This window comes from Dipteris shenzhenensis, chromosome 19 (assembly GCF_047967505.1).
Source record: "Dipteris shenzhenensis isolate YYH24624 ecotype China chromosome 19, Dip_SZ_1.0, whole genome shotgun sequence".
Lineage (NCBI taxonomy): Eukaryota > Viridiplantae > Streptophyta > Polypodiopsida > Gleicheniales > Dipteridaceae > Dipteris > Dipteris shenzhenensis.
In genome coordinates, this window is record NC_141614.1 from 11,766,577 (window position 1) to 11,779,691 (window position 13,115).

Here is a 13,115-nt window from a genome sequence, read left to right on the forward strand (position 1 = left end):
ATTTGGGAAGGTCTGGAACAAGAAGGTCCTTGAAAAAATGTCAAGCCTAGCTTGGCTTATCCAATGCAAGGGATCTCTGTATAGGGACAATAATGCAGAAAATGCCTTGGTGTTATTGAGGATATTTTCCATCTTTTTGTTGCTTGCCCTCATGCTTTCAGATAGAAATTGGACAACTAGCTAACTGGAAAGCTATTTTATTGGGGGATGCCTTTAAGACCAAGTAGGAGCTTTGATTCCAAATCAGGGCTATGCTTTGTGGTTCATTTGGATATCTCGAAACAACTTCCAGTTTAATGATGCTGTGATGCTTACTGATGCGTGAAGGTAGTGAGGTAGCTTGTCACTCGACATCATTCCCGGAAGCATTCGCGCATTCATTCTGTGCCTGCTTCTTTACCTGTTTGTTCCATCCCTGGATTGACTATTCTTCTTCCAAGGTACACGTGCTTTTGTGTTCAGCAAGATCTGCACTCAACTTGGTATGTTCAATGTTATATGCACTTATTTGGAAATCTAATCTCCTTTTTTCGTATCCCACCATGTAGTAAACACAGCATCAGTACATATTTCAACAACATTAAATTGAAAGTTGTTTCTAGATATCCAAATGTACCATAAAGCATGAGCTCTTATTTGAAACCAAAGCTCCTATTTGGTTTTGAAGGCATTCTGTAATAAAATGGATTCCACTTAACTGGCTCTTCATTTTCTATCTATATGAATTTCCAGACCCTTCTAGCATGTGTGGCATGCAACAAACCAGTGAAAAATGTCTTAAAGAATACGAGGGCATCTTATGCATTTACCATCGTCCTTCCCTAATCTGACACCTCTTCCATTGGTCCACACAGCTTTATGTAAGATGAGCCAAGCTAGGCAAGACATCTTTTCAGGAGCCTACTTGGTCCATAGCTTCCCAAATCTTTCATACCACTTTTCTCTGCTGTCGTGCAGTGGCCATCTAGTATTTAGAGTTGTTAAAAAATCTTCCATATCAGAGGAAGGAGTGGGGATAGGAAGTAGAGTAGAGCTTCCTATCCAACGAAACTCTCTATGATATATTAAAATAGTACCACCTTTCCAGTGGATAGTTGCTTTTACTTGGGACTATCTCCTTTTGTGATGCATCATAGTAAAGGCTTTTCCTTGACTAGTGTCCTCTTGGCTTTTTGGAGTATTTTTGGCTTGATCCTCATTTGTTTCTTCATCACTAATCTCCTCCCCTTCCATGGCATCCTCTCTATTGACATTATCCTCAAACTCTTTGGACCAGTCAGCTTCTATGATCATGTCATCTTCAGGTTCGTGGCTATTTTTGGTTCAAATGGGTTTTTCGAAGAGGAAGGAGAGGGTACAATTTCCTTACCTTTATCCACATTGCCCTTGAAGGCCTGAACATCCTAACCGGTAGTATTAGGCACTGAAGGAGCCTTAGCGACCCATTTTTCTGTAGCAGTAGCTTGCTTTTGGTTGGGTGGGGCAGCCTCTTTGGGGTTTCCTCTTTTCAAAGGACAATTTTTTACCACATGGGTAGAAAGACCACAAAGGAAACAGGAGTTGGGCAAGTTTTTGTAGAGTAATGGCTGTTCTCTGAAAGTACTGCGAGTTCTGTTCAAAATGACTAAATTCTTGGAAAGTTCCTCTGCAATATCTATCTTAATGCAAACCTGGGGATTTACTCTAGGATCAATGAAGTTCTCATGTTCTACCCCAAGAACTTCTCCTAATGCACATCACAAAAAGGGCGATTGATTACACGGATACAATGGGAGATCAGGGAGCTCTACCCATACAGGAATTCTAGTTGATCTGGGAGCATCAGGTGAGAAATCCTTGGTCCACCATTCCAAATAAAGGGGCTGGTTCCTAATGGTCCAAAGACCACATTGGAGGGATCTAGCTGCCATTTCAGGCCTCTCAAACAAGAATACAAAGAAACCTTTCTTCAAAAATCTAACATTCAGCACATTCATACCCTTACTCACCCGATTTGTTCTAATCCATGTTTCAATGATGGCCATGGGGGGTCTGACACTTGGTAAGTAGCCTACTAATGCGTGGGTGCTCAGCCATCTCACAAAATAAATGAGAAGCTTATCATCAAGGAAAGCCATGATGGACTTACCAGGACTAGATGTTCACCCTTATCAAAAGTTTGGCGTGATCCTCTAGCAGTTGATGATGGATCAACGCCTGCTCCTTGACCGTTCGTGGATGACGAAACGTTTGCTTTCTTCTTGTTGGGTGAGGGTATGCCTTGCACGTTCTTAGTCTGCCCAGCGTTTGAGTTATCTTCGCCTGTTGATCTTCCTCATGTGCATTCACTGTTTGTTGTGGTTTCTCTTGCTGTGGTTCCTCTGACTCTGTCTTTACCACTACCTCCTCCATCGGCTCCTACTTCACCACTGTTGCCACGCCCGTTGCTTGCGCTTTGGAGGTGTCTGTCGTTAGATGCGGCTCCATCTCTGTTGGCTCCTCCTTCGCATGAGCTAATATCTACAGTGAGTGTTGCGTCACCAGTTCCTGGAGCAATGAGTTCTCTCGTCTTTCTCTCGCTAAAGGCTCCTCTTCTGAACGTTGAGAGCCGAAGGAAGCGGTTTGGTGTATGTATCTTGAGGCCAAGGAGCCATTTGTATGGGAAGAGCCAACAAAAGGACGCGTTCTAGGGGGGAAGCTAAAGAAGCCCCCGTGGCTTTTGATCTGCATGGGAGTATGAAGGACGTACAAGTCCTTCTCCTTTGCCTCCCCGGCCCCCAGCAAACCTAGCTCCATAGCGCACCGATGGAGGAACGTCGTCTTCAACTGCAGTAGCTATCTATGAACAAGAGGCGCTTGGTCTTTAGCTAAACTAGAGCCAGAGGAGGCGGTGTCCTCGTCAAGCTCAAAGTCTTCCAAAATCGAGAGAGGGAGCAGGTCCTTGGTTCCAGCGTCCTATCCAATTCGTGATATGACCTTTGTTCAAAACCTCGGGATCCTTAGCGACGTCATGTAGGCCGTATTGACGGCGGCTGAAGTCGGGTTGGAGGGAGGGTGAGTAGCGAAGGTGCTCATGAAAGATTCTTTCACTTTCTAGCTCGCTACGTTCTCCGTCTCCATCCTTCATCTCCTAACCTTGGGGGCTCGTCTTCTCCTTGTCGTCACTATTGAGTTTCCGATGTTGGGTCCTAATATTTTGTCTGACCTCAAAAGAGCTTATGATATTAGTTGGACTTTAGTTATATTCTGACAAGGATAAATTTTTGGATATACAAAGTTTTATGATAACAATATAATTATCCTTTTTGCACAAAAAAAAAAAGGCAGGCTGCCACATTCTTGATGATAGACAACACATGTGGGTGTTGTCCACGTGATAAATCTCTACCTCTATGTACTTTTTTTCCAGTACCTTTAAGTGCTAACACCTGCATTGCATGAATTTGTTTTTGTGGAGGTTTATTTGGGGCTTTAGCTCCTGCCTGTTTATTTCTAGGGCACTTCCAAGCAGCATGATCTTCACCCAAACAGTTAAAGCAAATATTTTCCTGCTTGGCCTTCTCGTAATCATCTTTCTTCGGGAGAGAATATCTTTTTGTTTGAGGTTTCTTGGGTGTGCCTGAGAAGCCTCTTTCTTGGAGTGCCTCTTCCTTTTAAGATTGGGAAATTTGTTGAATTGAGGAACAAAACTAGTTTGTTCCGAGGTTCCAGCTTTTGATTTTCCCGTAGTGTTGTCATATATTTGGGCATATTTAAAGGTCTTGGGAGAGTTTCTTCTCACCTCAACCTTATAGGTGTATTTTAGACCTTTCACGAAACCCCTTATCTTTTGGAAATCGTCTATTCTTTTCAACTTAAGGACTGCCTCCCTATAGTTTGCTATGTACTAGACTAAAGTATTCTTACCCATGCTACAATCCTATCATTTTCCCTGAGGCTCATCCACCATTTATAAGCGTTATTTTCAAGAGAACGACTCGCTTCCACGACTTGGTTTTGAAGATGGGTGTTCTTGAGTCGATGGAAGTCTTGCCATTTTTGCAAGGATGTGTTTATCGTGTCCTTGTTTCATTCTTTCTCTTTCCCATTGAAAATTGGTGGTTTTAAGTCCTTAAGAATGTTAGAGGTTTCTTCAAGTCAAGAGGTAGATCTCTCAACTTGACTTGTAGGAGTCGGTGAATTTACCATGGGAGTTACCGATTGAGAATCGGATAACTTGGATATGGCTTCAGTTAGGGTCTTCAATGCATCATTAATAGACCCTAATTCTTTTTCTATATTTTGCATTCGATTTTCTAGTTTGATGAATTCCAAATACGGAATTCCATAATCATCGTAATCATTATCCTCCATTTCCATAGTATCCTCATAAGTTTCCTCATGAGCTTCCTCTTCGACTATCGTTTTGCCTTTTCTCACTCTTTCCTCGTTCTCCCTAATCATCTCATCTCTTTCTAGACTTGCCATTTTTAAAATGAGAATTTGCCAAAAATAATAACGCAAAATGCTTTATCGAAGAGAGAAAAATGCGATGCCCACTTCCTTGGTATTTGCTCGAGGCCTTGGGTTCGTCTTCGAAGTCTCGAGCTCTTTTAATTCACAATCTCGCCTTGTAATCCCGCTCTTTTGCATTATATCAGCGACTTTGAATCTCCTCAACTCGATCTTTGTTTCCCTTCTTTGAATTCAAAAAGGCTAAAGGTTGGGAGGTCGCCTTAGCTTTCCTTTCGCTTTTCTTTCAAGCTTTGCAGCCTTATGGATCTTGTGAAGATTTGAAGCATCCATCAAGCAAGAGGGAGAAGATGAGAGCTTCCAAATAGAAGAATCCTTCCTTGCTGAAGCTCCTATGTCAAGAAATATATATGATTGCCATTTGATTGTCAATAGACATTATATTGCGCTATGAACTTAAGATGCAGGCGATTCCATAATATTGCTAAATCTCTATTGCTTCAGGAATCAGTTTGATGTTCTGTCGTACGTTATGATTTCTTGGTCCTACGACTTAACACTGCTCCTCCAATTCCCAAACAAATCATCTCCTTAAGCTGTCACTACTTAGAAAGGTGTTGCAATTATTTGGAAGCTCATATGTCTTTAACAAAGGCTCTTTTGCTACTGATGGTTGTGACTCGTCGGGGCATCCTTCAGGTGGAAACTCGCCACAAGCAACAAGTGACTGCACCGAACGTCTCTTGAACAATACTGGATTACTAGGTCTCTACATACAAGGAGGGATCCTTGTAGCATTGACCACGCAGCCTTCAGACTCGAGCTTCGTCGTCATCTAGTATGTCCACCTTGTGTAATTCATCTTGTCTTCTTTTTTTTACCTCTCAAATGTATCTCACTCTCTAGAGTCTTCCCTCTTGCCTAGCACTTGCCAAATGGCTTTCCTTTATGTTCGCCATGTGTCACATAAGGACCTTATCATTTAAGCTAAAACCAGACGGATGGTGAAAGACAGCTATCACCACTCTTAAACGACGGGATTTATGCTCTCAAAAGCTCTCCCTCACTCCCTCTCTCTGAAGATGCACTAGGGCCCAGGACAAATTGTCGGGCTGGACCCCCCCGAAGGTCTTTATTCATCCAAGAGAATCTGTTACAGAAGTTTAGCGTAGAGCTATCTCGTAAATCTCCACATTACAAAACGTGAATAATCCATTTTCTTACAAGAGCTTCAAGCTCCATTCAAATTGGCAACATGCCACTTGTCTAAAATCTAGACTAAATCCTATTACATGCCACTAAGGGCCATTCTGGAGTCTTCAAAGCTCTCGGTCACACGAACCGCCTCCTGGATGCTTGTCAGGCTCCCATTACGCTTAGGAAAAATAATCCTTCCTAGTACCTGCAACAATTAATTAAAGCGCACCACCATGGTACCCATTAATTGTTAGCGCTTTGCATGCAAATAACACACTGTGGACTAATCCTAGTCACGGTGGGCGTTCCCACTGAACACATGTGCACATCTAAACAAATATATATACAAATAAATATATATATATTCTCTGGTTGACCGGAGTCAACACTCTTGATTATAATTTAAGAGCTTTGACCAAAGGTCAAGGCGCCTTAATTATAGCCAAGTCTCTCCAACCGAAGTTGGCACATCTTGGTTAACCGGGGTTAACCCTCTTGGCACGTGCCAAGTCTTGTTGACCGAGGTCAACACTCTCTGACCGTAGTCAGGTTTACTTGACTAGAGTCAAGTATCTTTGACCGTAGTCAATCCTTTGACCATTAAAATAACTTTTTGACCATAATTAACACATATAAAACTCTTTAATTATGATCAAATAAATGGTCAACTGTACTTTGACTTAGGATATTTACATTGTGGTGACATCCCCTCGGCTTCTATTCAGTTGACCTCAACTGAAAAGCTTCCTTGTAAACATCCAAAAGTTGTGGATGATCGGATAGCATGTCTTCGTCCATCCACTTGGCATCTAATGCTGTATAATTCTTGAATTTTACAAGATACCTGTAAAACTCCTTACCCTGAGGGCCTTTACGTACAATATGGTACACAATTTTCTCTGGCTGAAGGACTTCCTCCAGCTCATCCACTTCTGGTGGATCTTCTGATACTGGTTCTGTAGGCTCTGGTCCTTGAAATTTCTTTAGAAGACTCACATGGAATGCATTGTGAATCCTCCAATGCTCTGGCAATGCTAATCTGTATGCAACCTCATTTATTCTTTCTGTAACCCTGAAAGGGCCATAGTATCTGGGAGATAACTTTGCATACACTTTCTGTTTGCCTTTAAACTTGCGGAGCCTAGCTTTTTCAAACCTCAAAAGTACCCAGCCCCCTTCCTTGAGATCTAACTGTCTCCTATGCTTATCTGCAGCTCTTTTATGTTTCTCTTGAGACCTTTCAATTGCTGTCCGGACTTGGCTCTAAGCTGTCTGGAGGTCTCTGACAAACTGATCAGCTGCAAATATTTCATCTTTAGTCCTCAATATAGGTGGCAAAATCACCTTCCCATATATGACTTCAAAAGGGGCTTTCCCTGTAGAGCTATGTACTGTATTATTGTAAGCAAACTCTACTAACGGTAGGTACTTTTCCCAGTCTGAACTTTGGTCACCCACGTAGCATTTCAGCATATCCAAAATGGTAGAATTTGCTACTTCACTTTGACCATCTGTCTGGGGATGGAAAGAAGAAGAAAAATTCAGATTCGTCCCCATGTTATCAAATAAAGCTCTTCAGAATAGACTGGTCATTCTGGGATCTCGATCACTAACAATGGACTTAGGCATACCATGATGTTTAAAAATTTGTGCCATGAACAGCTTAAATCCCATCATTCCCTGACTTTGATCTCGGCAAATCAAAAATAAAGTCCATTGTAATACTTTCCCATGGTGCCTGAGGCACGGGAAGAGGCATAAGTAGGCCAGGTGCCTTCCGTCTATCATACTTCATTTTCTGACACGTAAGGCATTCAGTAACAAACTGATGTATATCTTTCCGCATTCCTGGCCAAAAGAAATACCTCTCTAGTGCTAGAGTTGTTGCTGTAATTCCTCTATGTCCAGCATAGGGAGGTGCATGGCATTCCCCCAAAATCTTTTTCCTCATCTCCTGGGTGATGCATAGGCAATCATCTTTCATTAAATACCCATCTTTCAGGAAATAGTGACTGGTGGATTGCCCCTCTTGCATTTGCTGTAAAATTTGGATGCTCTCCGCTCTACCTGGAAACCTCTTAGGGCACCTCACATATGTTCGTTTGCTTGGGCAAGGATTCTTCTAGGTTGTTTTTGACTCCTCAGAGGTAGCAGGTATAGTGCTTCAGGCTAGTCCGTTAGCACTGAGCTACAGGAGGATTTTTTGGACCCCTTTCTCCTTGGGGTTTGATCCTGTCGAGGAGGATAGCCGTACGACGTCACTCTTCATCAGATTTTCGGGCCTTCCTCAAGTGTACCATCAAATTTTGCATTCCATTGGAGTTGTCTTTGGGATGGTTATCGAGATCCCCCCTCTCCCTGGGATGCCTTCCTCAGTAGCAGAGGTAGTCAAGTCGGATGGGGTATCGCGTGTTAGGGTCATTGTCTTTGACCCTAACATCTCGGAGGACCACATTATGCTTCAACGTCCAGATGGCTCCTTCAAACAAAGAGTCGAGATTGTAGGGAGGCAAGATCAGTGTGGGATTTGCAGGACCCTTGGGCACTTTGCCAAAGATTGCCCAAGGAAAAGAAAGAAGAAAAGACCTAAAAGATCCACGAGTGCACCTCATAGCTCCACCCGACCTAGACCTTCCTCACGACCAACTCCTATCGCTTCACGCGCTGCTAGACCTTCGACTTCACAACCAAGACTGTCAGCCTCTTGTCCTGGTACTTCTTCAGTGCAGCTAGGACCATCAGCCTCTCGTCCCGGTACTTCTTCAGCGTGGACAGGATAGTCAGCACATCCTGTTTCGATCGTCCCCTGTTGGATGCCTGTCAGAGTTGGGGAGCCAGTTCCACCTCAAACTATCATTGATGGTGCCGCGAACCCGTTTCTTCAGACAGGAGACATTCCCGGTTCCATGTGCAGATGAGACTGCTTCTGCCCCTTCAGGTGTTCATGTACAGGAGCGCTCACCTAGGGAGAACCTTTCGGCAAAGACCCATGCCTTACTTGAGAACAATGCCAAAGTCATGGCCGAGGTCACACAGATTCATGCCGAGGTCATGCAGCACCATGCCGAGGTCTTGCAGCATCCCCCTCCTTCTCTTGCACTTCTGTCTACACCTGACAGAGCTAAGGGGGTTACGGGTTCCACTCCTCCTTCCGCAGGGCTCCTTCGCACTCTTGCGTGAGAGGCACCTTGCATGAATTCATTTTCAATTCTGGCAGACTTGGCTGAGTTTGAGGCAAAGGAGAAATTTGTACCCTCTACGCTCGGGGAGCACATCTTTCAGGAATCCGTGGATAGAGTTTCACCCTTAGCAGGTGTGGGTGTGCTATCCCCAGTTGACTTCCCTCCTCTTGATAGGAGGAACTTTTCTTAGGAGAGGGATTTCTCCACTACTAGGTCGGGTAGGATCTTCCATCCGGCCTCTCCTCTCGCAGATGAGGATTATGAGTTGGAACGTTCAGGGACTCGGGGGTGTACCTCACCGCCACCGTAGGCAGGTGATTCGTAACCAACTTCATCTAGGTGTCACTGGGGGACCCATTGATATTCTTATGATCCAAGAACACAAATTGGATGTTAGGGATTGTGCCAAGTCGGGTAAGCTTCTCTCAAGCTATACTTTTTGGTCACCCGCCTTGGGTACCAGGGGAGGTACTTGCATCTCTGTTTCTTCATTTATACTCCCCTTGGTGATTGGGCACGGGATCATAGTCCCTTCTAGAGCTCAGTGGATTATACTTTTGATTGGTGGGCATAAGGTTGGTCTTTTAAACCTTTATGCACCCAATTCTAGAGGGGATGGTGTCCGTCTTTGGAAGGAACTGCTCTCTTGGTCACATATTGCAGATGCTTCGATTGTAGGGGGCGATTTCAACATGGTTGAAATGCCCTCAGACAAAAGGGGTGGTAGGGAAGGTGGTATCCACTCCCTAGAGAGAGCAGCTTGGGATGCCTTCCTTTCTCAGTACAGTGGTAGGAATGCTTGGCACGATGATGCTTCTCACATTCAGCCACATTCTCTCATGTTTTCTTGGTCGAATAGGAGATTGCAGATGCCTATCCGTGCACGGAGTGACAAATTTTATGTGGACGATTGGGCTCTTGACAGAGGTGGTACTGTTAGCATTGCAGCTGGGATATCCACTTCAGATCATTTTCCAGTGATTCTGATGGTTTTAGATCCTCATTTGAGGGGCCGCTCTGTCAGTGTTAGGATTCCAGATGCCTTTTATACAGAGGAGAGTCTTACAGAGATAGTGTTGAGGACTTGGGTATCTCATATGCATGATGGGCAGCTTTCTTCGTCAGACTTAGCTGCAGCCCTCTATGGTATTAGCGACTTTTATCTTTTAGTTGCTTGTATCAGGAGGGGTGAGATACCTATATTAGGCGTGATATAGGTATCCATTAGCAGTTAGCTACCCTCCAGAGGGAGGAGCAGAAGAGGCCTACAGATGCTTGGATTCAGGAGCGCCTTGCTGCAGCAAGGGCTCAGCAGTAGTCACTTTTAGATCAGAGAGCAGAGTATGCCTTTCATGCCAGAGAGTCATTTTGGCCTGAGATGGGAGGTAGGGTCAACAAGCAGTTCTTCTCTACTCTTGGCCTCAGACATAGTAGGGAGAGCGTCTCATAGCTTGTTGACTCAGGCGGAGTTCTTCAGACACATTTGGATGCCGTCTTGCAGGTTGCCACTAATTTCTATGCCTCCCTTCTTACAACAGATCTTGACACTCAGGCCGCATAGGATGCTAGAGTGGTTATTTGTGAGCACTTACTTGGGTTGGTGATTGAGGATATCACTGTCTCACTTGATGCACCCTTCACCTACTTAGAGTTTAGGACTGCTCTCTCTGTCCTTCACAAGGGCAAGTGTCTTGGTTCAGATGGACTTACCCCCTTACTTTTAATTACTTTTTGGGATCAGATTGGGGATCACATTACTTCAGCCCTGCGCAGGGTGTTTGGGACTCGGGTGAGATGCCAGACTCACTTACGGAGGCCTCATTGATTTGATTCCGAAAGGGGGTTGCAGGAACTTGGTGTCTGAGTGGAGATTGATTACTTTGCTGGGTACTTTGTATAAAATCTTAGCAAAAGCTATCAGCCTTTGTCTGCAGCCCTTTCTACAAGATCTTATCCATGATATGCAGATGGGCTTTGTGCATGGCAGGAGCATTTTTGACATCATCTTCTCATTTTGGGAGGGAGGCTTTGACTGGGCCATGCATAATGGCCAGAGGCTGGCCATTCTACTCTTGGACTTTGAGAAGGCTTATGACAGGGTAGACTCGCTTTGGTTTCTTAGATGCATTGATCAGAGGGGTGTCAGCTCTCTACAGATCAGCCCACAACCAGGTTCTTATTGGTGGAGTCAGAGGGGACAGGTTTGAGATTACCAGATCAGTCGGCCAGGGATGCCCTTTAGTCCCCTTTCTGTTCTTATTTGTGGCTGAAGCTATGAGCTATTACATTAGAGCTCAAGCTGATATTGTAGGGCTCATGCTTCCTTTGAGGCAGGAGGGTGAACTCTTAGACAGTGAGTTGGCAGATGATATGGCTGTTTTTTTGGTTGCCACTCCACAGACATTGACTTCATTCAGGACGGCATTGGATTTGTTTTGCATTGCGGCAAGTGCAGACGTTAATTGGAACAAATCCAATGGCTTTTGGATCACTGATGAGGACACTCAAGACTAGGGGAATGACACAGGGTTCACTTGGATTCAGAGGGGTGTTTTTTGTTAGATATCTGGGATGCCAGGTTGGGGTGGGCATCTCTTCTAGCACAGCAGTTTGCTCCAGTGTTGGAGAGTATCAAGAGGAAACTCATCTTTTGGAGCTCTACCAGAATTGACCTTGCATACAGAGTTGTGATTGTGAACTAGGTATTATTGGTCACTGCCTGGTTCGTTTGCTCTTGTTGGTGCAGGTCTAAAGGTTGTATCGCTCAGCTCATGAGACCTATTAGGAACTTCCTATAGAGCGGTTTAGATGGTACCTTAGAAGTTGTAGCCAGGGTGGCTTGGGAGACCCTCATTCTCCCCATTGGAGAAGTATTATTGACCCGAACTTGCAGTGTATGGCCTTGCTTTAAGTTCGTAGTACATGGATTGATGCCTAGACAGGAGCCCTGGAAAGATTTCTTCTCATGCAGCATTCAATCTTGTACTCCATATCATGGGGGAGATTGGATGGATAGTATCAGATGGATCTTTACTTCAGCCCATCTCAAATCTTCCCCTTCTCCTCTCATGGCTGCTATTTTGAAAGCTTGGGGCAGCTTCAGAAACACTCTTCGTAGAGTCCCACCCACCTCTTGTGAAGAAATTCACAGGCAACCAATCATGTGGAATGACTCGATATTGCATGACCATGGCAGGCCACTTGGAGTGTCACACTAGATGCAGTGGTCTAGATGGGAGAGGGGACCTGCTTCTACAGTAGGCGCATGGTAGGCCTTTAGAAGATTTCGAGAGGATCAGAGACTTTTAGCAGTTGGCCACCTCAGAGGGAGTGCAGTCAGGGTACATCAGATAGAGGCAGCCATTCTGGCAGAGTGGATAGACACAGATGACATGCCGATCACAGAGTCTACTTGGTGGGGAGCGTTCTCAGGGACAGGCATTCCTTTATAGATTATTGCCCTACAGGATGCACATGAGGATACCCTAGTCTTTGATGTTCAGTCGGGAGGCAGACTTGCTAGATCTTCTGATGATATTCTTTTGGAGGTTGCCTTTCAGTCTATCAAGATTGCAGGTTTCATGGAGTGGGGCACGGACTCACAATAGTTTCTTGACCCCGATCCCCTTCTCCTTGCATTGGGATATTGGAGACTCTGCTTATATGGTGGTTCCCCTATTAGGTTCTTGCAGTGGGACCTAGGGGAGTGGGAATGGATTGATGAGGGGCACCGAGAGAAGAGCATCCCCTTCTTTCGTTATACAGTCAGAAATGCCGAGAGATTTCAGCTCAGCAGTAGAGGTTGGAGGTCCTCTAGAACCCCTCATTGGGATAGTTTTCAGATTTTCGCAGTTGTGCGGAAAAACTTTTGGTGTAGGCTCTGGAAATCCCTCAAGAATAGAAAGATCACTCTTTTCTTTTGGTTTTCTATTCATGTAGGGATTGCTGTGAACTTGTGGAGATCCAGGTTCGAGGCTGACCCTACTTGTCCTCGTTGTCACATTGCAATTGAGTCAGTACAGCATTGCCTTAGGGAGTGCAGACAGGCGAGGATGATCTGGAAAGGTGTTGCTAGGATTTTCAATATCTTTCATACAACACCTTTCTATATGACCTGGGGTTTAGTAGCATGGTTATCTCTTACTGGCCCTCAGGTGTTCTTGGAGGGACATGATCTAGATCCAGCTCTCATTGTACGGCGACACTCAGTGGAGTCTTGTTCTCTCCAAGATGTTCCCTTCACTCCTTTCAGACCTGCTCATGCAGTAGACACATCATGGGAGTTTCTGGCTAGCATTGCAGCTT

The 13,115-nt window shown here is 44.6% G+C and overlaps 1 protein-coding gene across 3 annotated transcripts in view; it reads left to right on the plus strand.

Moving 5' to 3' along the window:
* The window catches only part of LOC147890078 (putative RNA-dependent RNA polymerase 1), a 40,695-nt gene that overhangs the window by 13,707 nt on the left and 13,873 nt on the right, over positions 1 to 13,115 (plus strand). The gene's annotated exons all lie outside the window — the stretch shown is intronic.